At 34.3% G+C, this 27,482-nt stretch overlaps 1 long non-coding RNA gene across 1 annotated transcript in view; it reads left to right on the forward strand.

Moving 5' to 3' along the window:
• The first annotated feature begins 4,039 nt into the window (after nt 1-4,039).
• The window catches only part of LOC149797118 (uncharacterized), a 37,683-nt gene continuing 14,240 nt past the window's right edge, over nt 4,040-27,482 (forward strand). The window contains exons 1-4 of the long non-coding RNA XR_016421774.1: nt 4,040-4,158; nt 17,115-17,149; nt 25,115-25,245; nt 25,729-25,840. This is a non-coding gene — a long non-coding RNA (uncharacterized LOC149797118). The remainder of the gene's footprint in view (nt 4,159-17,114; nt 17,150-25,114; nt 25,246-25,728; nt 25,841-27,482) is intronic.

Consider the following 27,482-nt stretch of genomic DNA (forward strand, 5'->3'; position numbering starts at 1 on the left):
TGTTATTTTTCATGCCATATTTCTGCGATCAAAGATTACTTAAGTTAATTCGAAATATGTTTGGTTTAGGTAAAATAATATCTTGAAATAAAGAAATATTATTTCGTATAAACAAAATATTATATGATTTAAACAAATTAATACTTCGACATAACGAAATAATATGTCGGGAAAGCATAATAATATTTCCAAATAAATAAAAAGTATGTTCATGTGTCTCTAAAGATGGTGTGTATATGTTAATCTACTTACCACTCTTTTCATAAACGACGTCCTTGTCTAAAGTAATAGATTAGCTCCATTTTTCATGTGATCCTCGTCCTCTGAGAGGTAGCTGAGTTGTTAGAGCATCGGACACACGAAATTCAAGGGTCTCAGGTTCGATAGACCTCCATGCCTGTCCGGGTCACCTGCCACGGTGCATCCTTGGGAATGTCACCTAACTGATATGTTCTCGACATTATATAGCCATTTGTGTGTTAAAAGTGCTGTCAAAACCGGCATAAACAAAACACGAAGAGTTGCTAATTATGTTGCATCGATAAAGTGAATAAAGTAACCGATTAATCATTTCTTCAACGCATGGTTGGTGGCAGTAGACTACAAATTATGTAAAATCCTCGACAATAAGTGACAAGAGCCCAGATTTGCTGTATCCCTGTGCAGGATGCGTATCAATAGACACAAAGGTACTGCTATAAGAAGTTATGCCATTTGTAACGTAGCTGTATTAAGTTACAGAAAGTGTGTCACATTGATCCTGATTCGGTGTTAAAGGTCAATATACAGTGCATGCTTGATATCACAAGATGTGGTGGTATAAAGGTTTCTATGTGAACAGGGACGAATCAGGTTGTAAAGAACGTTTAAGCATTTTTTATATAAATCCTCTAGAATTAGGACACCATGATTTGAGGTTTGGCACACGACATTTGCGTATCCTGAGCTACACTCTATGTGTAGGTTTGGTCGTAAAAGATATAAACATATAGGAATTGGAACAATGAGCTGATTTTTACCATTCGTAAGAAATCCTGGAAAGCAAGTCCCGTTCACACTGTTTTGAGGCACGACAAAAGAGTATCTCAAGATTAATACACAATGCTAGTTTTATGTCAGTGGGTGAAGTAGAAAGGATCTACAAAGTGCAAAATAAATGACAGCAGCCTTCTAAGCGATTTGGAACAATCGTGAAAGGAGGTCATGTGGACACATATTTAGTGCACTTTGACTGTCCTTCCTATGATGTAGCTGCAGTGTAATCGACTGCCAATAGGTGAGAATCTTTATATAAAAAAGCATTCTACCACAAACACAATTTTCCAAAAGAATAAATATACACAAATGTTGGTCACAATAATTCAGATGTGGTTGTCGATTCATCGCAAGATGCTGAGTTATGTCATTGTGCAAAGTAGTACAGGGGTTATAACCAAGAGAACGAGGACTGACAGGCCTATGCGCACACCCAGAGAGATGATAGTTCTGTCTCATGTGTAATGATGCTGATGTTTAAATCAATAAAACAAATCCAAAACAGGACAAGTTAAAAGTCAAGATCGCAAGTAACATTATGTCCTTTTGTTATATATTTTGGTGCTTTATATATATATATATATATATATATATATATATATATATATATATATATATATATATATATATATATATATATATATATATAGTATGTACCCTGTATCAGTGACATACTACGAGATGGATACATTTATGATTAAAAGGAAACGAGGTTTGCGGAGTATATCATTAATACAGCATACATACTTTACATAGATTTTATTTATATCACATACAAATACATATATTGGCCCTTTGAACTGAGTTAAGATTTACTACAGGCAGCTGTGTATTGACCGAGTGAATGAATGAACTCAAATCCCCGAGTGTGTCCGCTACAAAATGTAGCTCTATGCCTTTTGTGGCTATTCACAATCACTTTGCATATTGATAAGTTGATTTTCGTTTTTAGTTTCTATTTTTCTTCACACTGATGAAATCAATATAGTACACACTTATGATTTAAACATGAAAGATGGTTTTAATAATAAAAGCAGAGCACTACAAACACATGATTAGCTGCGTCATGCAAATGAAAGCTTAGCCATTCACGAACTAGCGCAAACAAATTAATGTGGAATAGCAACTCGGCGAAATGACGAACAAACAAGAGGTAATATTACAGTTGATCTAATTTATTATTCTGCTTTATTAAGTACAAGTGACCATAAACTCTCTCTCTCTCTCTCTCTCTCTCTCTCTCTCTCTCTCTCTCTGTTATAATTTGGTCAGCTTGACTTAACTTTTGCCATCATTCGTAAGTCCAGAAACTTTGTGGAAACGAAAATCCTCTAAGCTGGTCATTTCACGGATTTTAGCATGTATCTTGCTACGATGGTCCAGAGAGAGAGAGAGAGGGAGAGAGAGAGAGAGAGAAACCTTTGGACATTTTCATATTTAATTATAAATAATTGATTTTTAGAAGATAATAATATGTTTAAGAAACAACACCAACAACAACAAAACATTAACTACATGAAAGTATGTGTACCACATAACCAAGAAAATTACCGTATAATCATGTCGACATGGTGTGCAACTGTGAATCATTGATAAACAAGGAAAGTGCACACATATCGTTACGACGAACCATAGTATTGTAGGGCATTTGGTGTAATTTCTATTTCAATGTTTCAATCCAGCCCTAATTCATTTTCTCTCTCACTCTACATTTCTGCGTAGTTTGCACGCGAGAGGAGGGGGAACAAACAGAAAGTAGAATGAGTGTGATGCAAATGCGTATCATATTAAATTCATTTAGAAAACGGGGATTACTAATACTGTTTATCGTTATTTTCATATGTTACTAACGAATAATCTGTGGAAATTGATCATTGACTTAGAATCAACTGCATACGCTCGCGAGAATGTTTATATATAAGTATTATTGCGCCATGGGCGGATTACAATTTGACATACCAATAGTATTGGTATATCAAATTGCTTTATACAAACACTTTAAATGCCATGTTATACTTAATGTAAGTGGTATATATATATATATATATATATATATATATATATATATATATATATATATATATATATATATATATATATATATATATATATATATATGTGTGTGTGTGTGTGTGTGTGTTGTCTAAAACGATTACCCGATACGTTAACAGTTCATGATTTTTCTCGTACTGCACGATGAAATATACCGCGTATTATCGTAGTTGATATCCTCTAAATATTCTGTATATTGATACTCTTTCTGATATTCTACCATGCCTTCTAAATTAAAGTTTTCTTTCTAGCCTTCTTGAATTGAATGTATTGTTACAGTATTCCTCTGCAAAGATTAATATATCATATAATTATAATCGTTAATTGGTAAGTCATGTACATTTTAATATTTACACAATTATATGCTTAGACCTTGCTATCTTTTAAACCAGCTAGTCCTTTTACCCCCTGTTACGTTTTTATTCTGACGATGGAAATGAATAGCCAAGCATGTGCTGACGTACCATTAAATAAATACACAAATAATCAATTAATTATGCATCTTTAGCTTTCAGAAACCTTTATGACTTTTAACTTCTTGTTTTATTTAAAGCATTGAGATTTTTGTATAGTTTTGTGTGCGCTGATGTAGTATAAACGGTATACAGCCAATGAATCCACCTGAATCAGTCAACGCCTTGTTTTCAATTATTATTATTATTATTATTATTATTATTATTATTATTATTATTATTATTATTATTGTTGTTGTTCTTTGTATTAATAGTAATTATAGCAGATGGGCCGACAAGGGGGGGGGGGGGGGCGCAACCGGGAGGCTTGGGTGTTTCTTACCCCAGGGCCTGTGATCGCTCTCTACGGCCCTGTGTAGCACAGGCAACTGCAGCACACACGTCAAGTTTTGATCCAAAGCAAGTACAGTTGATTAATATCCAGTGCGATATTAGTGATAAGTTATTTTACTCGTATCCAATAAAATGTGGCCTACTTTTGTCATCTGGTTACTTGACGCGAATGTCAATGCTTAGCGGTCTTGTATTTTAATAGCAACATTTGTATTCATCTGTTGAAACGCATCGTCATCTTCGAAGACAAGCGTAGACCTTACGTGTAAGTAGTGCTTCTTTATAACAAAACTAATATTTCGTGGGACAGCTCCAATAGCCTTAGGTTTCCCAAACTACAGTTTGTAAGTAAATCTTCTTCATCATCTTCTTCATACACCAATTATACCTGTAGGATTATTTGTTCAGTTTGCATTGTTGACAGTTTAATACAATCTTGATAGTATTTCATCCACGAAACAAATGTGCAGGAAGTGCGCAGCGCAGCAGTGCACTCAGATATTAAGCACGCAGAAACGACTCATCACTAATACTACTACTACAGCTATTGCAACTTCTGCTAATAATAATAATAACCATAATCATCATCATCGTCGTTGTCGCCGTCATTATCATTATCATAATCATGTCTTGAATACTGTTTGTACATGCACTGAGCACTTTATGTACGTATTCATTGTATGTCTTCTGATGAACGTGGATTATTAAACAGGAATATATCTGGATAGCGGATTTTTTTATGGCAAAGCGGAATGAATATGATGCAATGTATGATAAATCATTTAGGAAGTAATTATCATAGTAAAGTATGAGTTTATTTTTAATGCTTCAGCTGAAATTTGAGAGCCTGCAAGTTGGGTCGCAAGTTAGGTCGCACACTCGGTGAGCAGCCATGCCTAGTTTTAACTGATTTTTCTACTATCACTGTATTAATTTTTCTTCTTGTTTGATACTTATCAAACGATAAGGTTACCTGTGTTGATGAACGTTGGCCATGTTTTCAATTTCAAACACATTTACATGATATCCTCAGATAGTGTTGGACTTAAAATACAGCCCTTTTATTTTATGCCAGATTTTAAAATAAAACATAATGTATACAAGTTTATAGTCTAATATTATAAAAGATGTATTACAAAACGTATATTACAGAAGATTTGACTCCACGGGGAAAAGGGTGAAAAGACATGCCTAAATTTGTTTTTGCATTTTGTAATTTAGTTCTTACGATATCAAAATGTTTGCAAGCTTTAATATATGAAACTGATCTATAATTTCTGCCCACGTTCCAATAAAGCCTAGGATACAAAAGTTTTGTACTAAGTTGATAAAATTAAATCTCTTTTCTCTTAAACGTTTACCACTAAATCCAGAGGCCCCGAGTGGCCGAGTGGTCTAAAGCGCTCTCCGTTACGGATCACTGCCATCTCACTTCTGTCTGCGCCGGTTCGAGTCTCAGATTCAGCCAGTGTGGGTATGTGAGAAAGCTTGCCGGTAGCTTCTCGTGGGTCGTGGTTCTTTCCAGGGTTTTCCCAGGTTCTTCCTCCACCATTAATACTGACCGCTATGTATAGCCTATCGTGTGCTGAAAAATGGCATTAAACCCAACAACAACAACAACAACAACACTAAATCCAAAATAGATTCCATAGTAAACAACCTAAGACAGATGTATGACAGTTCTCATGATACATATTTTTAGGCCTTGGTCGGAATGCTCTCTTTTGTTATTGGTGTTTATGCACACTGCATTAATACGATTAGATCTTCATCTTAGTGAGGTAATACATCTTGATAAGGACTACACCCTCATCACAAAACATACGACAATGTGACCTAAATTGTATGTCTCATTGACTTTAGTTCTCGAGGTATGATCACCATATAATCATGATACTATATGATTTCATGTATATCTACCACAATTACAACATTCATACCAGAAAGGAAGGTAAATGAACTGCATTTCACATTGTACTGGATACTTGTTTGTTCTCAACTCAATAGCCCATTAAAACCGAAATCCCTCTGACCTCAAAATATGTGCGGTTCTGAAAAGTTTACTGGGGTTTTCGTTGATGCGGAAAAGTCTTTTTCTAAGCTCGAATGTGACGATAGAGTTTTTATTATTATTGTTGTAGGGTTTAACACCATTTTCAGCACAAAATAGGCTATACATGGCAACCAGTTCTATAGGTGGAGAAAGAACCCTGGAAAACCCGGAAAGAATCACCAACCTACGAGAAGCTACCAGCAAGCTTTCTCATATACCCACAGTGGCCTAGCCCGAGACTCGAACCCACGCAGACAAAGGTGAGATTGCAGTGATTCGCAACGGTGAGAGCTTTAGACCACTCGGCTACTCGGGGCCACAGAGAGAGAGAGAGAGAGTTGAATGTGTTGGTCTTATCTTGGCTAGACCATTTCCACATCAGAGCATAACGTTTGATAGACTTGCTGGCATTGCAGAAACGAAATTTCTTTGTATCAATGATGTTTTAAAATTCATTTTCGTTTAGAATTACTTTTTCTTTCAAATATATGAAACAGTAGATGTTTAAAAGCCGAAGTTTTCCCTTAGGTTCTCTAATGTATGATTTGGTACAGAGTGATCAGATAATTTTTATCATGTACCGATAATTTAAGCTTACGATACTTAACTGTTCGTTCTGACATTCTGACATGCAAGTGAAGACAAATGATTGACATTAGCAGTCGACTTTATCTGTCTTTGGAATACGGTTTTATTGATCTCCGTCGGCAAAGCATTAAAAGAGAGGCAACATGCCTGGTTACCAAAGCACTTATATTTAATTAAATTATTTTTCAAAAGTGTTTAAGTTGATCATGTTTACCAACTCATAGCATTAATTGCAATGACTTAAAAAACACACAAGCATAATCTTTCTTAAATGGCTTACTATCAATCACTCTGTGATGAATAATTCGCCTTAAAAGGTGACTCTTTTATGGTGAAAAGACCTCAGATTAGCCTATTGTCATACCTAATCTGCGTCGAAGCGCGGGTTGAGTGTTGTTTTAACCTCGAGAGCCCTTGGGACATTTTCCTGTCTTTGTCTCACATATAAGCCACTGCAGTACTTGCTAACTGTGATGTAACTCTTCCAGTGTGTGTAATACATTTAGCAGCTAAAACATATTTCAAAGTTAGAAGTGAGTTTAGTTGTCATAGGTTTTTCCAGGTCAAAATTGAAATTTGGGATCTACGTTTACGGTATTCGAAGTTGACGGTTTCTGTTTCCTGCCACACAAAAAATATAATGATATTAAAGAATATTTAAGACGGAACAATTTGGGACTAACAAATTTTTTCGGTATTGCGGGGATTCCGGTATGCATAAGTTTTGGTTATAACGAGTCTCTCTCTCTCTCTCTCTCTCTCTCATATATATATACATACATACATACACACACACATATATATATATATATATATATATATATATATATATATATATATATATATATATATATATATATATATATATATATATATATATATATACATACATACATACATACATACATACATACATACATACATATATATATATATATATATATATATTTGCACCTAGAAATATGACACTTGATGACGGAATGTATATTGTTGAGTACGAGACTCGATACAAAACTAAGACACTGTGAACTATATTGCATGCTTCCTTGGTTGCTTAAATTTTGTATTTTAAATACATTTATTGAGCTCTGTTTATGCTAAAATCATCAAACTATGTGACTGCGTGAATATATATCAGTATCTCACCGTTTTTGCAAAGAAATGTCACTGTGACCTAAATTTCACATTTTTGCTGATTTGTGTCATGTTTTTGGCATATATGGGTTTTGACCAATTTGGTGTTTTTAGACTGTATATTACTGTGGTACCTGGAATTGTGAATAATGGTGAATGGAAATATCTTGATGAATGCTACATCTTCATTTTAAAAGAAGGTCACTGTGATCCATATTTATCCATATTTCAAATGTAAGACTTTGGTTAAATTTGGCGTTTGAGTGTTCATACTTCAGTGATTAAACTTTGTCATTTTATGCATCTGATTTGGTACCCAAAACGTACTCGAAAGGTCACTGTGACATATACCTCACATTTATCTGTCTTAGGGTAAGCTGTTGCATTTTGGCCAATGAACACGAGCCTTCGACGTGCTCTGTCGACACTATCCTAGAAAAAGAAAAAAAAAGCACTTGAAACTTGGAGATGAATCTTGATGAGCACTGCTCCCTCATTTCAGCAGAAGGTCAATGTTGACCATATTTCATGTTTTGCTGGCTGGGACTAAATTTCGTGCATTACGTACATATTTCGTGACACTGATGATTCGCATATCTTGTACTACCAGACCCTAATAACTAATGTAGATCACGGTGATTTATATTTCGTCCTTTATGTGTATCAATTAAGGTTTGGAATTTAACTCAAGACCACGCGAGTTTTGACGTATATTTATTTTAGACTACTCTAAAGGCCCTTTCTGACCTATGCAGTTGGAAGTAGGAATAAATATATTTGTTTAATAGTAAACTGTCCTTAATAATGACTATAAATTGTATATTATGGTTTGATTACTGATTTATTATTGAACTATGTATTGTATAACTGAATGATTATAGGAATTTGATGAGGGACTCACTGATGCATACTTTTCATACTAGACTTAACCTGTATATATTAATCAAGGTAAATATTGATACAGATTATGTAATGCTGATGGTTACTCCAGTGTTGCTCAACGGCTGTTACTTTCACCCAGTAAAACGTGGCGTCTAGAGGTGGACACTTATAAAAGCTTTTCAAGAAAAATATAAGAACTATAAATTTTGTAAACATTTAATACAAAAAGAAACATTTATCTGTTCTTAACAATTTATTACCTATACATTCATATGACAGAAAATAATTTCCTTTTTCTAATTCTTTTATGTCGCGTATACCCTGTGACATATATAGGTAGATAAGTGGCTGTGTAGATAGGTAGGTTATTTCAAAATATGTCGTATATGCCCTGTGACAGATGTATGTAGATGAAAGACTGTGTATATATGTAGTTTATTTAAAAATGTGTCGTATATGCCATGTGACAGATATAGGTAGATGAGTGGCTGTGTAGATAGGTAGGTTTTTTCAAAATATGTCGTGTATGCCATGTGACAGATATAGGTAGATGAGTGGCTGTGTAGATAGGTAGGTTTTTTCAAACTATGTCGTGTATGCCCTGTGACAGATATAGGTAGATGAGTGGATGTGTAGATAGGTAGGTTATTTCAAAATATGTCGTGTATGCCCTGTGACAGATATAGGTAGATGAGTGGCTGTGTAGATAGGTAGGTTATTTCAAAATATGTCGTGTATGCCCTGTGACAGATATAGGTAGATGAGTGGCTGTGTAGATAGGTAGGTTATTTCAAAATATGTCGTGTATGCCCTGTGACAGATATAGGTAGATGAGTGGCTGTGTAGATAGGTAGGTTTTTTCAAACTATGTCGTGTATGCCCTGTGACAGATATAGGTAGATGAGTGGATGTGTAGACAGGTAGGTTATTTCAAAATATGTCGTGTATGCCATGTGACAGATATAGGTAGATGAGTGGCTGTGTAGATAGGTAGGTTATTTCAAAAAATGTCGTTTATGCCCTGTGACAGATGTAGGTAGATGAGTGGCTGTGTAGATAGGTAGGTTATTTCAAAATATATCGTGTATGCCCTGTGACAGATATAGGTAGATGAGTGGCTGTGTAGATAGGTAGGTTATTTCAAAATATATCGTGTATGCCCTGTGACAGATATAGGTAGATGAGTGGCTGTGTAGATAGGTAGGTTATTTCAAAATATGTCGTGTATGCCCTGTGACAGATATAGGTAGATGAGTGGCTGTGTAGATAGGTAGGTTATTTCAAAATATGTCGTGTATGCCTTGTGACAGATATAGGTAGATGAGTGGCTGTGTAGATAGATGGGTTATTTCAAAATATGTCAGCACAATAGTAACTATATAGTGCCAATTAGAAATAAACAAAATTACGTGATTAAAAGTTGAGATGTAAAGATAACATATTGCACGAAATATCTTTAGTTAGAAATTGGCCAATATGACTGCAATCTGAACTATTTTCTACATTCACAGTAGCCACTGGATATTTATAAAAGTAGTGGTGAGATACGCAGTCGTTGATGAGACTTTGGTTTGATGTTCGCTTATAACTCAGACATCTAGGCTTTTGGTAAAATATTTCAGGCGTTGGATCTTAGCATCAGGAAAAGATTCTAAGGTGGCGTTTATCTTGTGGAATACTTGATACATTATCTCTGCGTGTCCCCGGTGGCATTTATTCTTACAGAATATGTGATAAATTTAAAGTGCCTATTGATATATGCAGGGCATCGTATTTTCGCACTGTTAACGCGTGAGCCCTCAATGCCGTGGTGTTTCGTGCTCGATTTCTGTGGGTTATATTCAGCAATTCATTTATTTTAAAATTAAATTCTGGAGTTAATAATTATTTTTTAACAAAGTTTCCCTTCACATGATAGTTTATTTGAACAAAACGCCTCATTAGCGAAGAGTGTTTCGGTTCTAATTATATCACAACACCAGTGAATTCCATAAACAGAAAAAACAACATCAACAACTAACAAAGAAACAATCTTCTGGACTAAGTGCTTAAAATAAAGGGTGGGAAAAGGGGGGAGAAAGGCGTTTGCAATATTGTAGATAGGTATATCTACTTGTTACAAAAAACCGCTATCCAAAACATCATGTATGTGTTACAAGTGTCATTATCAGGAAATGCATCGAACAATTAAGACATAGACTAACATATATTATAAGTTGTAAGGAATGTGTCAGTCCAGGCTTTCTGTGCAACTGCATGAAATTGGTATCGCCAATCGCTACGCATTTTATTTTTTAGTGTTCTCACCCCCACCCTCTCTCTCTCTCTCTCTCTCTCTCTCTCAATGTTTGTTGGTGGAAGAGGGGCTTCGCTGCTGTCTAACGTGCTTAGAATCTGCAATATACTCGCCACAGGATAGTTATACCTCTTCGGTGATTAACGTAACAGCTCCATCTGTTGTCATTGTAGTTCATTACGGGATTGCCCCATTATGACAACAGATGTCTTTTAATGCTAACATTTTAGTTATACCTTTCTCTGTGTTACATTGCAACTTCTCTAATGTTACGTATTTACATCGTTATGGTGATTAACTGATAATAAGATGAACTGTCAGAATGCAGCGAGGAATCTAAGAAATGGAATAATGCAATTTAGAATGTTGTATGTAATATTGGAAATATTCGCATGGAATTTGAAGATATGAAATTGCAGTATTCCAGTATCACGCATATCAAATTTAGAAAGAACTATTGGCTGATGTAAAGACGCAGTGTGGAATTTACATCCTACACACAGAAAATGAAAATATAATTATTCAGAATGGAGTATAGAGCATGTAATAATAACAAACAACATTAAAATATATTGATATAATTTTGACTGTAGTCTCCCTCGATAGTCGGCTGGTAAGTTGTTGCCAGTTGATCAGTTAGCAAGTTGCACAGTCGCAGCTAGTCCTCAAGTAAACTACTTAATTTGTATTGCATGATCCGGAAAATCAATTTTCCAGTTACGACGTTTTATTATCTCTATGATTTTTAACACTAATATGAATTTTGCATACAAGTTTAAAATTAGAAATTGCTTTGAAAACAAAGTAATAATAATAATATAATCATCATCAATAAAAACAACAATAATGGTTTGGTTTGGTTCTTACGGCACAGCAACACAAGTAGGTTATTTAGTGCCAAGGCAATTATTGTAAAATGAAGTGCACAAGGAAACACAATGATAACAGACCCGGGCTGGTCCTATGATATGATTCGACTCGCAACCTTTCGATCATGTTTCTATCAGGCTAACTACTACTACTACTACTACTGCTACTACTACTACTACTACTACTACTACTACTACTACTACTACTAATAATAATAATAATAATAATAATGAAGATAATAATACTAATAATTATAATATTTATTTATTTACTGTCTATTTCTCTTTCCAACCAAACATTTGGAAACTGCCCTTTATTCCGCTGTCAATAATAATAATGATAATAATAATGGTAATAATGATGTTGTTTTTCGTGGAGTTCTTGGTGATCTCATTCCATGCACTGAATATCTAACAATGTTTGGAAGACCTTGTAGACATGTATTCACTAAATATTGGCTATGAATAAAAAGAGAGATGGATAAAGAGATAGTTGCGATCCTTCATTGTAAGGTTTTGTACAAAGACAAATACAGACTGTTTGGAGATACATTTTATTTGTCTTTACAGCCATATGACTGAATCACGTTTCACCATTCCAGCGCGTGGACTTATTTCGGTTTCGACTACATAACGCGTTTTACATTCGAAACAATTACATTACAGAGATCGAAATTTCGCTCTTCGATAACATAAAATATGTAAGAACATATCGAACTATTCAAGATCAAAATAAAATTTCAGTGTAATTTGATGATTTTTCACAATTCTAATTTAGTGATGTTATCGTTAAACATTATTGATAAACTTCATATTGCATTGTTCATAGCGTCGTGAAATTTATAAATCCAAGAAAGTGCAATCTAATATATTACTTAGAAGGACAGACAGACAGACAGTTGTAATGTTAGATAGATGAAGGGTTGGTTGCATCCTTTTATATATCAAAACACGTGCTATATAATACCTTCCCCTCAGATGGATAGATAGATCGCCGAATAGACAGACATATAGAAAGATATGAGGGTGGGTGGATGGATGGAGGGTTGGATGCATGCATCCATGGACAGATCGTTGGATGTATATATATATATATATATATATATATATATATATATATATATATATATATATATATATATATATATATATATATATATATATGCATAAAGACAAAATACATATGATAGATATATGTTTCATGTATACATGCATCCATGCATGTATGCATATGTGGACGGATGTCTCTACATGTAGATGGAAGTAAATTCAGAGAGCTGGATGTCTCATGCATTCATGAATTGATGGATAGATGTATATAAAGATAGAAAAGCATACGGATAGAGAAATGAATGCTTCATGTATTTATGTATCCATATATGTATTTATGGATGGATAGATTTATGTTTATACAGATAGACAGAAAGGGGGCCTCGAGTGGCCGAGTGGTCTAAAGCGCACTCCGTTACGGATCACTGCCATCTCACCTCTGTCTGCGTGGGTTCGAGTCTGGGATTCGGCCAATGTGGGTATGTGAGAAAGCTTGCCAGTAACTTCTTGTGGGTCGGTGGTTCTTCCGGGGTTTTCCCAGGTTCTTCCTCCGCCATTAATACTGACCGCCATGTATAGCCTATCGTGTGCTGAAAAATGGTGTTATACCCCAAAACAACAACACGAATTGACATATATGTTTAATGTATCTATGTATCCATGTATGTATGAACTTATGGATAGATGGATGGAAGTATGTACAGATAGACAGAAAGGAGTACTGATAGAGAGATGGATGCTTTATGTATTTATGCATCCATGTATATATGTACTTACGGATAGAATGACATATGTATATACAGATAGAAAGAAAGGCGTACTGATAAAGAGACAGATCTTCATGCATGTATGTATCCATGCATTATGCACTTATTGATAGATGGATGAATTTTTGTATCGATAGACAGAAAGGCATAATGATAGGGAAATATATAACTTTCTGATTCTTCCTTTCACGCCTGTTTAGACGATTTGTAATAGATATAACTTGGTTTGCTTCAGGGTGGATGGGGATGTACCATGTTTCTGTCTTCCATACCAGTACATTCAATTCAAGAGAGTACGATTTCAAATTTATGTATCCCACGAGTGCAGTTTTGTTTTGTACAAATTGATTTAGCAACGATATCTTCAAGATTTCAAGGTTGTTTGTCAGCAGCAAAGCGCATGCTATCGTGATATGTGGGCTGGAAGGTGCCCGTAACGCATAATATTGAAGACCCTTCCGTTCATTCAGTAACCAGTAAACAATATAATTACATCTTCATTAAATATACAGTGTCGTTTTATGTTCCTCTAAACATATACTATGAAGAAGCTTAAAAATGGAATCGGATGCAACATTGATTTATTGAATAGCGATATGGACCGAAGCAATAGCTTCTGAAGATTGATTTTAGACCAGCAAGTCCAGGCATATAAATATCATGGTGCCTCTAACGTGTTGCAGTGGCTTTTTCCTATGACAAGTTTTAATGTTCTAGATTCTCTAGAATGTAATCGATCTAAGTGCTGGGGTTATTACAGGTACGCTAGCGGAGATACAATTGACATATCTTATTCTGAAGTAAGATTAAATGTATCTGTACCTAGGATAACATATTTTATATTTTAGTGCCTGCAAATACAGAACATATGTTACTTTCTCTCTCTCTCTCTCTCTCTCTCTCTCTCTCTCTCTCTCTCTCTCTCTCTCTCTCTCTCTCTCTATATATATATATATATATATATATATATATATATATATATATATATATATATATATATTATAAAATAAACAAAACAACACGTAAAAAAGTAGAAATGAAGATATCATTCCTTTTGTTATTGAATATAATCCAAGTTTGCCTAATATAGGTAACATTATCAATAAATATTGGGATTTATTAAATGTATCATGTAAAGCAAGTGTTAAATCGCTACCCGAAAGCAAACCCAAACTTGCTTATAAAAGGACTAAAAATCTTAAAGATTTCCTAACTAATTCTAAATTAGAAAAAAAATCATATAAAACAGAATCATCAAATAAATGTAATAGACCTAGATGTTCACACTATTAATTTATTAATGAAAATACTTCTTTCAATAGTAACAATACGAAAGAAACCTTTAATATGCGTTGTGATACTAATTGTGCAACATCAAATGTTATTTATTTGATAACATGCAAAAAAATGTGCCATCCAATATACTGGACAAACCAGTCAACAAATATATAAACGTATAAACCAACATAGATCAGACATAAAAAATTATATCAATCAATCATTTTCATCTCATGCTGCCGCACATTTTAACAAAATTTCCCATACCTTGCAAGATTTCTTTTTCCAACCTATTGTTAAAGCTGATTCCGAAATGGAAAGTCTGCTAAAGGAAACCTATTGAATTCACCGTCTTAATACGGCATATCCAAAAGGTCTAAATTCAAAAACACTATATGACATTCATTAATCCTGTTAATTATCTTTTAATTCTTTTTTATTATGAATTATGTCCCCTGTTTAAAATTAGATAAGAATATTTTTGAATTATTCTACTTTGCAGAATAACTTAATTGGCAAAAGTATAAATAATATCATAAAAATAAGTTTACTAATTCTTTAGAAATGAAAGTGCATTTTTAAAATTAATTCTCATTATAATATGATTAATTATTTTTAAAATACTTGATAGTAAGCATTATGCACGCCATAATTTTGCATTATATAAATTGAGTTCTGATGAACTATTTAACATTTGTCAAGAATATATCAAAGATGTATTTTAAAAAAATATTTTAAAGTTTTATTTATTGATTTATTTATTTTCTATATCTTTAATAAGTGTGCATTATACATAATAAAAATATTGATTAGACTGTTTATCTCTATTTAGTCATAAATTATATGTATATATATATATATATATATATATATATATATATATATATATATATATATATATATATATATATATATATATATATATATATATATATATTCATTATCATCGTCATCAAGTGTCTTTTAAACCGAAGCCAAATAGTGTACTTAAACTATGCACGTTATTTGAATAATAAAATAACATTCTTTTGAACATTTCTTACGATCTCTAAAGCGATTTAAAGTTTCAAGTCAAAGCTATTTCATTAAATAATCAATGCACATGCATAAATACATATATACCTAGACACACATACACAACCAAATACCCATCTCACCTCTCTCTGCGTCGGTTCGAGTCTCGGATTCGGCTAATGTGGTTATATGAGAAAGCTTGCCAGTAGCTTCTCGTGAATCGGTGGTTCTTTCCGGGGTTTTTCCGGGTTCTTCCTCCACCATTAATACTGGCCACCATGTATAGCCTATCCTGTGCTGAAAAGTGGTGTTAAACCCTGCAACAACAACAACAACCAAATACATACATGCATACATACAGACAGACATACATACATACAGACATACATACATACATACATACATACATACATACATACATACATACATACATACATACATACATACATACATTTATACATACATACATACATACATACATACATACATACATATTTATATAATTGATATTGCAATATACATTTCTGTTCAAGATTGAAATTCTCATCGAAATGCACGAGGTGTGTTATAAATTTATCATGAGCATATACCTTTCTCAATGAGCCATTATGGTTCTATAAAGAGGAATGTACCACTGCGTTTAGATATTTTCAGCTGCAGAAAATATATTTGTATTTCCATTTTTAGTTGTGTACAACGTTTTGAATAAGTTTTGATACCACAGGAACAGATACTATGATAGCTTGCATTCTTATACCGTATGGTAGAATGCTTGATGTTAGAATATGATTGAGCACAATTCGGCACATGTAATTTTTGGATACAAAATGTCAGAACAGATTCAAATGTGAGTGCCGCTGAGAAAAAAAATTGTTCACCTGAACATTTGTGTAAAAAGTGAATTACTTTACTGCATTATCTTCCAGTGTCCGAAAACAAGCGATGCCACTTTCATCTCTCGATATCTAAAGTTTGCAACCAATCACTGAAGATTACATATCCCACAAGATCAAATAAATTAAATATGAATTACTTTATTGTCGCTTGTTCGCCTTCTCATGTACTGCCTTTACTCACTCACACTATCATTAAATCCATTTACTATGTTTCGTTTTTTTCTTCTTCATTGTTTTCATTATTTATTATTTATTTCCGTGCTTTCTCTCTTTGCCAAAAGACGAATTATGTATTTTCGATGGATACTATTTCATTGCTTTTGTAATGAAGTTATTTACGTATATCAACTAATGTATCTTAATTTAATTATGTATCTTGCACTTTAAATTGCAGGTGACATTTCTGAGAAATGTTTAAAGTCGAGCCAGGTAAGCAATTATGTTGGTACTTACTTACGTAGGTCTCTGCTGACTGTTGTTACAAAATTGATACAGTGGAGTCAGCTGAAACATACACTCTCTGGCCATGTAGGAGAGATGTCGTTATGGTCTCCGACGGGTATCCAATGTTAAAGACATCCACATTATTAACACTGGATGTCACTACTAACTAGAATCTAATTTAAAAAGTTTTCGTAGGATTGATATCATGGATTAGCATAGTGATGTATGTGAATTTAACAAGGTGACTCTTGGTTATGTAATAAAGACCTTGTTTATCTTCGGTGATGTTAAAAAATACATTTTATTCCCATTATTTGCCATGTCTGATTGACGGGTTTTAATTTGATACAATAAGGTATATAGTTTTGCCTTAATTCAGATCGGCATCTCTCAAAAGACTGCTAGCTCCACTTGATCGTTTTCACGCCCTGGACTTGAAAATAAGATCGATAACTTTTCTTTACTTTTATATTTTATAATTCAATGACTGCACCTTCCGAAGCAGGTACTGTCAACTTTTGCAAATTCGATACCCCTCTTTTAATAACTGCGCAAGTTTGTTATCTTCGGACAATTTCTGGTTCCTTTTCTGAGCCATTTCGATCAACTGTCTGCTTTTATATATAGCATAGTTTACGTAATTACCACATGTAAAGCAATTTCGGTCACAGTACATGAAAGTCGCAAAGAGGTATGCCAATGTTCTCTCCAATGGTCAATGCAAACAGTTTCCTCTTGTACCGGTCCCTCTCTCAGACGAATTTTATGACTGTAGAGCGGAACAAAAAGGAATGTAACTCTTACTAAAATCATAAAGCATAAAGGGAACATAACGCTTAATGTCGAAATAGCTATATAAACTTATGGCGAGGAACCACTCACTACAGATCAAGGGGGCAGATAAATCTTACTTAAAATAAATGGAGATAACTCTTCAACGTAATGAAAAATCGAGGCTCTTCCATTTAAAACGTAAGTCGAGATAACTCTTACTAACATAAAAAAATTTGAAAAATACACAAAATCCTTTGATGATTAATGACAAATAAATATAAAGAAAGACAACACGTATTTAAAATTAAAAAAATATTTGATAAACATATACTAACTATTGTTAAAACGTACAATTATTAAATTGCGAAAAAATGAAAAAGATCTCAAACAAATAAAAAAATGTAGGATAAATACTAACTTATACACAAAAGTTTGACAAAATTAAGCATTTACAAATCCTTAAAAGACGATTCCAAAGGGATTAAAGAGTAAGACGTAAAGCCAATTTAAAAAGAGATAGAAATTAAAAACACAATCAATTAGCAAATAAGCATTTAATGAAGTTAAATCAAATTGTAAGAAGTATAAACATTCAAAAACAATTTTTTAAACATATAATAATGTATCATGGTATCTTTATTTGCATTGTAATAAGTTCCTAAAAGCTAGCCTGTTAAGTGATAGGGGTCAGACGATGTCACTTTTAGTTTAATAGCACCATAAACTGGGGACAATAACTTGATAAAAACAAAAGCTGTCTGGTCATATTCATTACGGAAGGGAAATTGTATGGGCCTTGGGCATAACATTGCCCTTTGTTATCTTAGGTCGGATTCTAACGTGTCAATGTTTGCAACATATACATCTTTGTAATTTTATGGTGTAAATTTCATTTTAACTCGCTCATCCCAATCTTTTAACACTTTTTTTACGTTTTAAGTTGTATCTTGAAACTTTGTATAATCACTCACGACCTAGGATGGGCAATATACTATCAATAACAATAACAACAACAAAAACAATAATAATAATAACAATAACAATAATAATAATAATAATAATAATAATAATATGGACTTAGAACATGACCTAGTCATTAAAGGATCTAACTGCTTGGCAATGTTAGATGACATGTTTGCAAAAACAATGCCATGAAAATTATAAAAGAAAAACATACTTACTATATTGAAGGAAGTAAACCTTCAATCTTTAAGTATCTTCATGTAGTTGAAATACGCGAATTTTAAGAGCACTCTTGAATTAGATGACAATATCCTTGTATTTAAAAATATATGGGCAAATCGTTCCACGTATCTGAGCCCGTTTACGCAAAAGAACGTTGTTGGTATGACTTTGTTTTAACAATGAGAACAATGAAAATGCATATGTTGGATGAGGAGCGTAAGTTCTGAGCTGGGATGCAGATACGGGTGAGGTCAGATACGTTTATTGAACTGGAGCCAATCAACAAAAAGTAGCATAGTAACCAGATTGTGTGCGTAATTCTGGATTGAACGGGTAGCCATGGTAAGTAACAGAGCTTGGGGAATGGGGAGGTGTGCTCAGTTCCTTTTACTCTCAGGATGATCCGAACAGCCATGTTTTGAACCTTTTGAAGTTTCTTTAGTAGATAATGAGACGGAACACACAAGTGGTTTAGTAGCATAAACCGAAAGAAAATTGAAAATTGGGCTGATGCGTCTCATCTACTGATGCGCAGCCTTTCATGGATTCATTACATGTTGGTGTAATCAGAGAGTACTGTCGAGAGTGACGCGTAGGTTTCGTACTGAATATATAAATTTAACGTTGGTATTGACGATGCTCCTTGTTTGTTTGAGGTAAAAGATGCCAGCGAAATAGTGTTTTGGTGGCGATTATGATGGCACATTCATCTGCAGCTTGTTACATGTTACCCAAGACTTCACATCAGAAATGTACCTATCTACGCCTTGGATTGTAGTCTCATCTTCAGTTGGGCAGCTTGATTTGTATATTTGTGTATTAACAACCTACAACTGGTTGATCTATGATATTTGAGAGCGGCCGAGTAAGTATACTGAAGACAACGGGCCGACAACAGTGTGTTGTGGAACATCATAACATATAATAACTCGGCTGGAATGATATTTATTTACGACCACAATTTGTGCCCTGTTGACTAAGCAGGAATCGAACCACGGTAAGGCTGCATCATGAATAGCAAGTACATACAGGAGACGGCGAAGTAATATAGCATGGGTTATTGTGTCAAATGCAGTAGAGAATTCAAAGAGGGTGTGAATAGTAATTTAGTCCACCATCCAAATGATAGAGAATGTCGTTAACTACTCTAAAAAGGGAAGTTTAATTACTATGGCGAGTGCGAAATGCAGACAGTAAATTGCTAAAATGACTATTTGAATTCAGCTGCGATATTGTTTGCGATATGATAACTTTTCCTACAATTTGTCTTTAAATCGTTAGGATCGAGTGTCAGTTTCTTCAACAGAGGCTTTATAAATGATGAAAATTTTAAAAAATGAGGGAGAAGTATTGATAACATCGGTTAGTGAAGGCAATATTGAATCTAAGCACTCAGCTAGCAGTGATGTCGGAATCGGAATTAGATCGAGTTCACGTGACTTTGGAGCGCTCGTTATCACAGTTATATGTGCCAAATTCATGTATCACAACTGAATGGTAACCATGAGTCAGTTGAAATTTTATTGTCAAGCTAGCTCTTATGGATTGAACTTTGTCAAGGAAGAAATCTGCAAACAGGTCAGGAAAGTCGACTGTAGAGAAGGTTGCTAGAAGTGGTGTACCTTTATTCCTTGAAATTAGCTTGTTCGTTCTCTGGAAGAGCTCTTTGCATTTGGAACTCTCAGTGACCTTATCGCTGTAGTAGGCTAATTTTGGTGTATGAATTATGTTTGTGACATTCTTCTTAACAGCTATGTAGATCTGCTTATGAATAGTGAGGCTGGTGGAAAGCCAAATCATCTCAGCCTTGCGGCGTTCTGTTTTTGAAGTGCGAGTCTGGTCGCTTACATTACTATGCGACGGAGAACACTCCAGAATTCCAACTCTGCACATGGTTGTTGGGGCACTTTTATCCAGTAATAAACGGAAGGTCTTGTCAAGTTGTACTGCTGTAGGAAGTAATAAATTTGTAAGATATGCTTGGAGGACATGCATTAGTTGGGTTCTGTTTACCAATGCCGAAGTTTCTCTTTGTAGTAAACACAGATGGAGAATCTGGAACGGATACGTTCAGATAGAATATGGCGCCGAGTTGATCTGGTGCAACCTCTTGGGACACTAATGAAGACTGAAGGATATTATTATCAGGTCCATGAAGAATCCAGTCTACAATATGACAACGTTTATGGCTGGGTTGGCTAACAAACTGATTGAAGTTCAAATTGCGAATACAATTTAGGAAGCTTTCTGTGTGTATGGGTTTCTAGCATAGTCAAAGTGAAAGTTAAAATCTATGATAATAACCAGGTTGCGACATATCGAATTTCCATATTCCAGCAGGACCGGAAACTGCTCCGAAAAGAAATATTCAGACACCTTGTTTTTTCGACTAGGAGGATGGCAGTTGAAGCGAAAAAATAGACTGACCTTTGCTTCATTGTGAAGTTTGGACAAAACATGTGTTCGAAATTGAAAATTGACGTGAAGTTAAGACGGTGATTTAAGGAATACTTTGCAATGATAGCAATTCCAATCCTGCTTGGGAAAGAATAGACAAAGTGACCAGAGGGTATTAGATCCACACTTTTTGAGTCATCGTCTAATTTTTTGTAGCCATGTTTCAGTTTGGAAAAAGAAGATAATTTAACAAAGCTTCGATAACAATGTAAGGAAAAGTTAAAACTGACAAAACTTAAAAACAAAACCTTGAAATGGCACTCTCCTCTTTCTCTTTCTCATGGTTTGTATAATGGCGTGTATGATAGTATCCTGAAATAATAATAATAATTAAAGATTTTTATTTATTTTCACATACATCTGGTGTATTCTCGTGATATAGTTATCACAACGCAATTGAAATCGTATGACCAAAATGTTAGTGTCTTGTTTGTGGGTGTATTTGAGGAAGTAAACGCTTCTTCCTTCGCTTATGAAGTCCCCTTTCTCCTCCTTTTTATTTTCCTTCACATTCCGTTTGTGTGGAGAATACTCTGGAAATCCCAATGTTCTTGTTCGTTTTCCTTCATGTTGTGGACAATGTGAGACACAATATCCTTTCCCTCAAGATGTATAACTTTTATTTAGAGAGTGGAATTCAGTTTCGTCATAGATCTTGCGTGTTCCTCCATATTCACAGGTTTAAGATCTTGGTTGCTTTGATCTTTATTACTGTCATACATCGGATTACAACATCTATAGTATTTCATGTAGAATACAGTGAATAATATATAGAATACGGCAAACATGGTACGCCAAACTGATTAAGGGAGAGAAACGCCACCCATTTACAAACAATCATACGCAAAATGAATAAAAAGTGAACATTTAACAAGAGAATTAATTCAAAACACTAATATATCTTTAGGTCAACATTCGTTTTCAACATTTTTCACAAGGTACTTGCCATTGCCTTTTAACACAACTGGGACTAATGGAAAATATCTTTGAAGACTTTCTGCAACAGCAGAAAGGAAATATAATTTAAGAAAATTATTCAAATGATTAGCTTCATTGCATATCCTCAACGGATAGCAGCATACAAGATGGTACCATCAATTAAATGATCAATGAATCCTAAGGAAAATATACAAGTTTGTTGCTCGTTGGTGGTGTAACATGCTTTCGTATTCGATCTTGTAACTGTACTCAATATCAAGACTGTATAAGAGAACTGTTCCCACAGACGAAGGCAGCAATGTAACGTACAAGAAAACTTGAAAGACTGAAGATAGAAATCAAGGTTATCATAAACGCAATTACGGCGTAAATATATTGTGACACAGTAGACTTATGGTTCTTATCCGGGACGTATTTTTTTTTTAAAAATACCTGTACAGACATTCGACTCATGTTATATTCATTTTTGTGGATTCAACTTACGTAGATACAGAACACAAGGACACATTTTTCGTTGGCAGTGATCCATATATAAGGAACTTGTGGCGCTAGACTTTTCTTTACTATGGTCACCTCACTATTAAAGCAACATTTAACTTAAACCAGCGTGATCGAGCATCAATAATGTGAGCAATATGAACCAGAAATTTAAAATTCTTTATACGATTGACCACAAATGATCCCCGGACATGTACTAGGACCACCCTGGCTAAAAGTATTTCACAAGAATCTCCAGTAATCAACTTCCTTTATAAAGTTTGAAAACGAAGCACCTCCAAAGATCTGAGCGAGCCTAGTGTGCTCTATTCAAAATAAAGATGGAAGAAACTACTTAGGAAAAGTAAAAAGAGATGCAAATGTTAGGCCATCGCATACATGCACATGGCAACCTTCCAATGTTATAGGGAAACGTTTCTTCCATAAAGAGCAGGTATAATCCTTATACGAATGAGAAGATAGAGGAGAAAGGGAAGAATGATTATACCAAAAGAAGATAATCAGATTGGAAGAATGCAACAGTACGTAAAGAATGCAATTCGGTCAGTCATAAAGAGCAAGGCATAGATTGGCACCGCCTTGGAATTGTCTGCAGACAATGCAAGTCTTTAAAGGCGGCAACAGACAAAAGTCAAGTCCACCTATCGCTAATGTAAATAGAGACTACTTACTTGCTGTGAAGAGAGAAAATCGATGCGTTGGATAAACCTATGTCTTTGTAGGGTGTTATTTTATTATTTGTGGTTTCTTCTGACAGAGAAACATAACTCCGACGGATTATCAGTATCTACAATATTTATTTAAATATCGATATGAAATTAATTATTGATTTATAGAGAAAAAAATATATTGAAAGATATTATTTTATCGAAAGCTTATTAATTATTTAACAAATATGTATATTCAATTATAATAATGTTTCTGATGTCGTCCATTCTAGAGATAGGCCAGTGAAAATAAAATTCACCAATTTAACAATTACCCACTTTATTGAAACGAAGTAATTAGATTCTTAAAAGTATAGTTGCTAAATTTCATTTAATATTTAGCAGTAATCCGACTAATAATATCCATGATAAGTGTTTACTTAACCAAGAGACATTAGTCTTTATTCAAGGAGACACTCCAATCTGCTTTTAGCATTAGTCTATAAAGCATCTGAATCATTGTTTGGTAAATGTAAATTTAATTTTCATAACTTTGATAGATAAATTGGACATCTGGTTAAATTATATACAATCATCTGTCATAATTGATCTAATTGTGTCTATAGGTAATAGATGCTGAAACTGGTAACTTGATTTCAGTTTGACACCTTACTAGACAAACCCTTGATTGTCTGCATAATTTTCTGTCGGGTTCTCTTGTGGTTCCTTTCTTTATTTTTTTTATTTATTTGGTTGGTGTAAAAAAGTGTCTGTCTGTCAGTTCTTCTAGGCCAATGAATATCCACAGCTATGGTCTTCCTTTAATTACTGAAGCTAGTCACATGAGGTATTTTCATAAAATTTTAAATAGAGAGTAATGTATAATGCTTCTACTTGACAAGCATACGCATTTGACATTTCTTACGTGAATATAATATTATAGAAGCTAGGACACATCTAACTAGAAACTAAGCAACGAGAAATATTGAGCTGCTTGCGATTATGCGGCCTTATATTCTGGAACTTGTAAACATTATAAAATAGTAATAATTATCAGTGTTTTCTGTTTATTTTCCTTTGGAATGGATACGTTTATGCTCAATCTGTCGAAGAAAGACATAACGTTTTAGTACTGTCTGGTAAACATCTGAAAGTGAAGTGTACGTCCATACGGATGAGTCGATATGTTAAAATGTTAAGGCTTTACATTTGAATTGTATATTGTTCTTCGTTGTGCTTGCCTATACTACAACAAGATACTTAATGATATGCACATCGAGTCAAAATAGTTATATGAGCTGCCATCTATTTTATTCACAATCACTTGGACTAAAATATATACTCACAACAGAAGTCATTAGATAAATCTACCTCAAAGAACTTTTGACCTATCCATTACATCATGGTTGATCTGCACGTGTACTCTTTTAATCTCTATATCGATCATAAGCTTCCAGCAGCCTACCACAACCCGAAGTGGTTACGACCAACCAGCCAATGCATTATGGCCTACCGGGACAGTATCCTAATGTACAATATGGACAACAACCAGGATATCCCCAGATGCAAATGATGCAGCCGGTGTGTATAGATTGATATGGTAACTTTGACCGTTTAAGAATTCATAAAACAATTATTTGGAAACCACAAATTGTGCAAACACCAGTTTTATTCCGAATATCAAAATCAAAATAAGATGAAATTAGAATGAACGTTTTTACGGATATAATTATTGACATGAGACAAAATTATGCTACAAAATTTTGTACTTGACAAATATTTTTCAATGCAAATGAGGATCACATTAAATTGGAATAAGTATGAAATTAATTTTTGAATCCAATAAGAAGTTATAACCATGTAGTAACAATCTAAACGTTATGAATTTACGTGTCAAAATTGTTCTTTCATACGCTTCTTCGTGTTCCCAAAAATATAATTTTAATGCACCCCAAAAACATGTATGATGATGCGAAAGCACTAGAAAAATAAAATAGTTGTCTCTCCTTTTTTCAATAGATGGGCGTAAAATAAAAGTACATGATTTCTTGATACCTTTTGTAGATCCAGCAAAGTAGCAATACCACCGTTGTAATAAATCAGCAGCAACAACGACGAACTGGTCCTAGAGACTGGAGTACGGGGCTTTTCGGATGTCTGGAGGATGCGAGCTCATGTAAACTCAAACTCTCCCTCTATCTTCTTAAAATGTATGAAATCTACCGCTTTTATAGTCATATATACAATACTTCAAACTTTGTATGATATGTCAGTCGTATGGGGTTTGTCTTCAATTATTTCTGCTGCATATATCGACCTTTTAGGGGGACTTATTGTCATTTTTGTTGGGGGAGGAGGGCAGGTCCTGAGGCAGGGGCAGGTCGAGTAGAGGGGTAGTAACCGTGTTGCCGATCGCAGCATTAAGTTGAAAAAGTAATTTTGTTTTGCTAAAATACCACGGAACCTTAACTGATACCAGTCCGTCGCCATTTCAGTACTCTGATGTTTCATCTAGCGAGAGAACAAATGGTCTTATGTTCGTTTTCTTTCGAAGATAATAATAGTTTGACCTTGTGATCCGCTTAACCTCTTGCTGCATCATGTAATTCAGAGATAGTGAATACAGCTAAGTGCAGAAGAACATCCCTAATTGACATTTGTGTTCTGTTTTGTGTAATATAGTAATGAATATCTCTTCTCTATAGACTTTGAATGAAGGAAGCCATGCTTCATTGTTTTGGCATATAAATTAAGACATTGAGAATAGACGTTTGAAAGATTCTTAAGAATGTAAGTGGCGGTGAAAGTTGATGTAGTCATAGAAGGTTTAGAAGTCTTGAATTCTGAAGGACTGTTTCGGTCTAAGCTACAGAATTTGGTGCTGTACGGCACAGAAACGCAAGCGGGTAATTGTAGTAAACTGGAGTAAAGTGCCTTCTCCATGTACACAACAAGACTACTGACCTAGGCTAGTCCAATGACTTAAACCCGCGCCCTTTCGGTCGCATGTCCTACACTTTAATATTTGCGTCACCATGATTCTTATTACTCTCGTGTATTTTATGTCCTCCAAAATGTCTTGAAAACAAAGTCATTTTTTTTTCTCACTCACTTCTATTCACTGTTCAATTGATTCCACTTTTCTTCTCTCTTTCATTTTTCCTCTTGTTTTTGAGGCTGAACAAATACCTTCTTGTTCTTTTTTTTGACATTGTGCAAAACTGTATATGCATCCTTCTGTTTCTTTCGGAAACATGCACCGGTAATGATGGAGAGGGAGGTGAAAGTTGTACTTATGTCTCAGGTAAAACTACATTGCAGAGAGGGTAGGAAATCAGTCTAAGCTAAATCGAAATGGTTCTCTTCTTGAATGAATACTGGCTACAGAGCAGCAGCAGTAGTAGTCAATGTACTCCGAGTATAGGATGTATTTGTTGCAGACGAATCCCAATATACTGTGCTCGTTTCAGTTCTAGATATTGTATTTAAAATGTTCCCTAATAGGAAATCGTAGGAATGCTGGTGTGTATATATATTGAAAGTAACGCAGAACGTCCGCTGAGTAAAGACAACAGTCCTAAGTGAATAATGCTACGCGCGTTCTGATTGGTGGAACACTTCAATCTGGCACTGGCAAATAGTTTGTTTAGGTTGTGTTAAGAAAATGTGACACAATGGGATAATGCGTCTTTATATCTAGTCTAAGACTGGATCGAAACAGAAGAAGCTGCATATCAAAATTAACATCGTGCTGATACACACAGACGTGTATAATACCTAAGCATTTTAACGTTTTATTTACGGTTATGACCCTCTAC

The sequence above is a fragment of the Sinohyriopsis cumingii genome, chromosome 6 (genome assembly GCF_028554795.1).
Source record: "Sinohyriopsis cumingii isolate HCF-2022 chromosome 6, ASM2855479v2, whole genome shotgun sequence".
In the NCBI taxonomy this organism is placed as follows: domain Eukaryota; kingdom Metazoa; phylum Mollusca; class Bivalvia; order Unionida; family Unionidae; genus Sinohyriopsis; species Sinohyriopsis cumingii.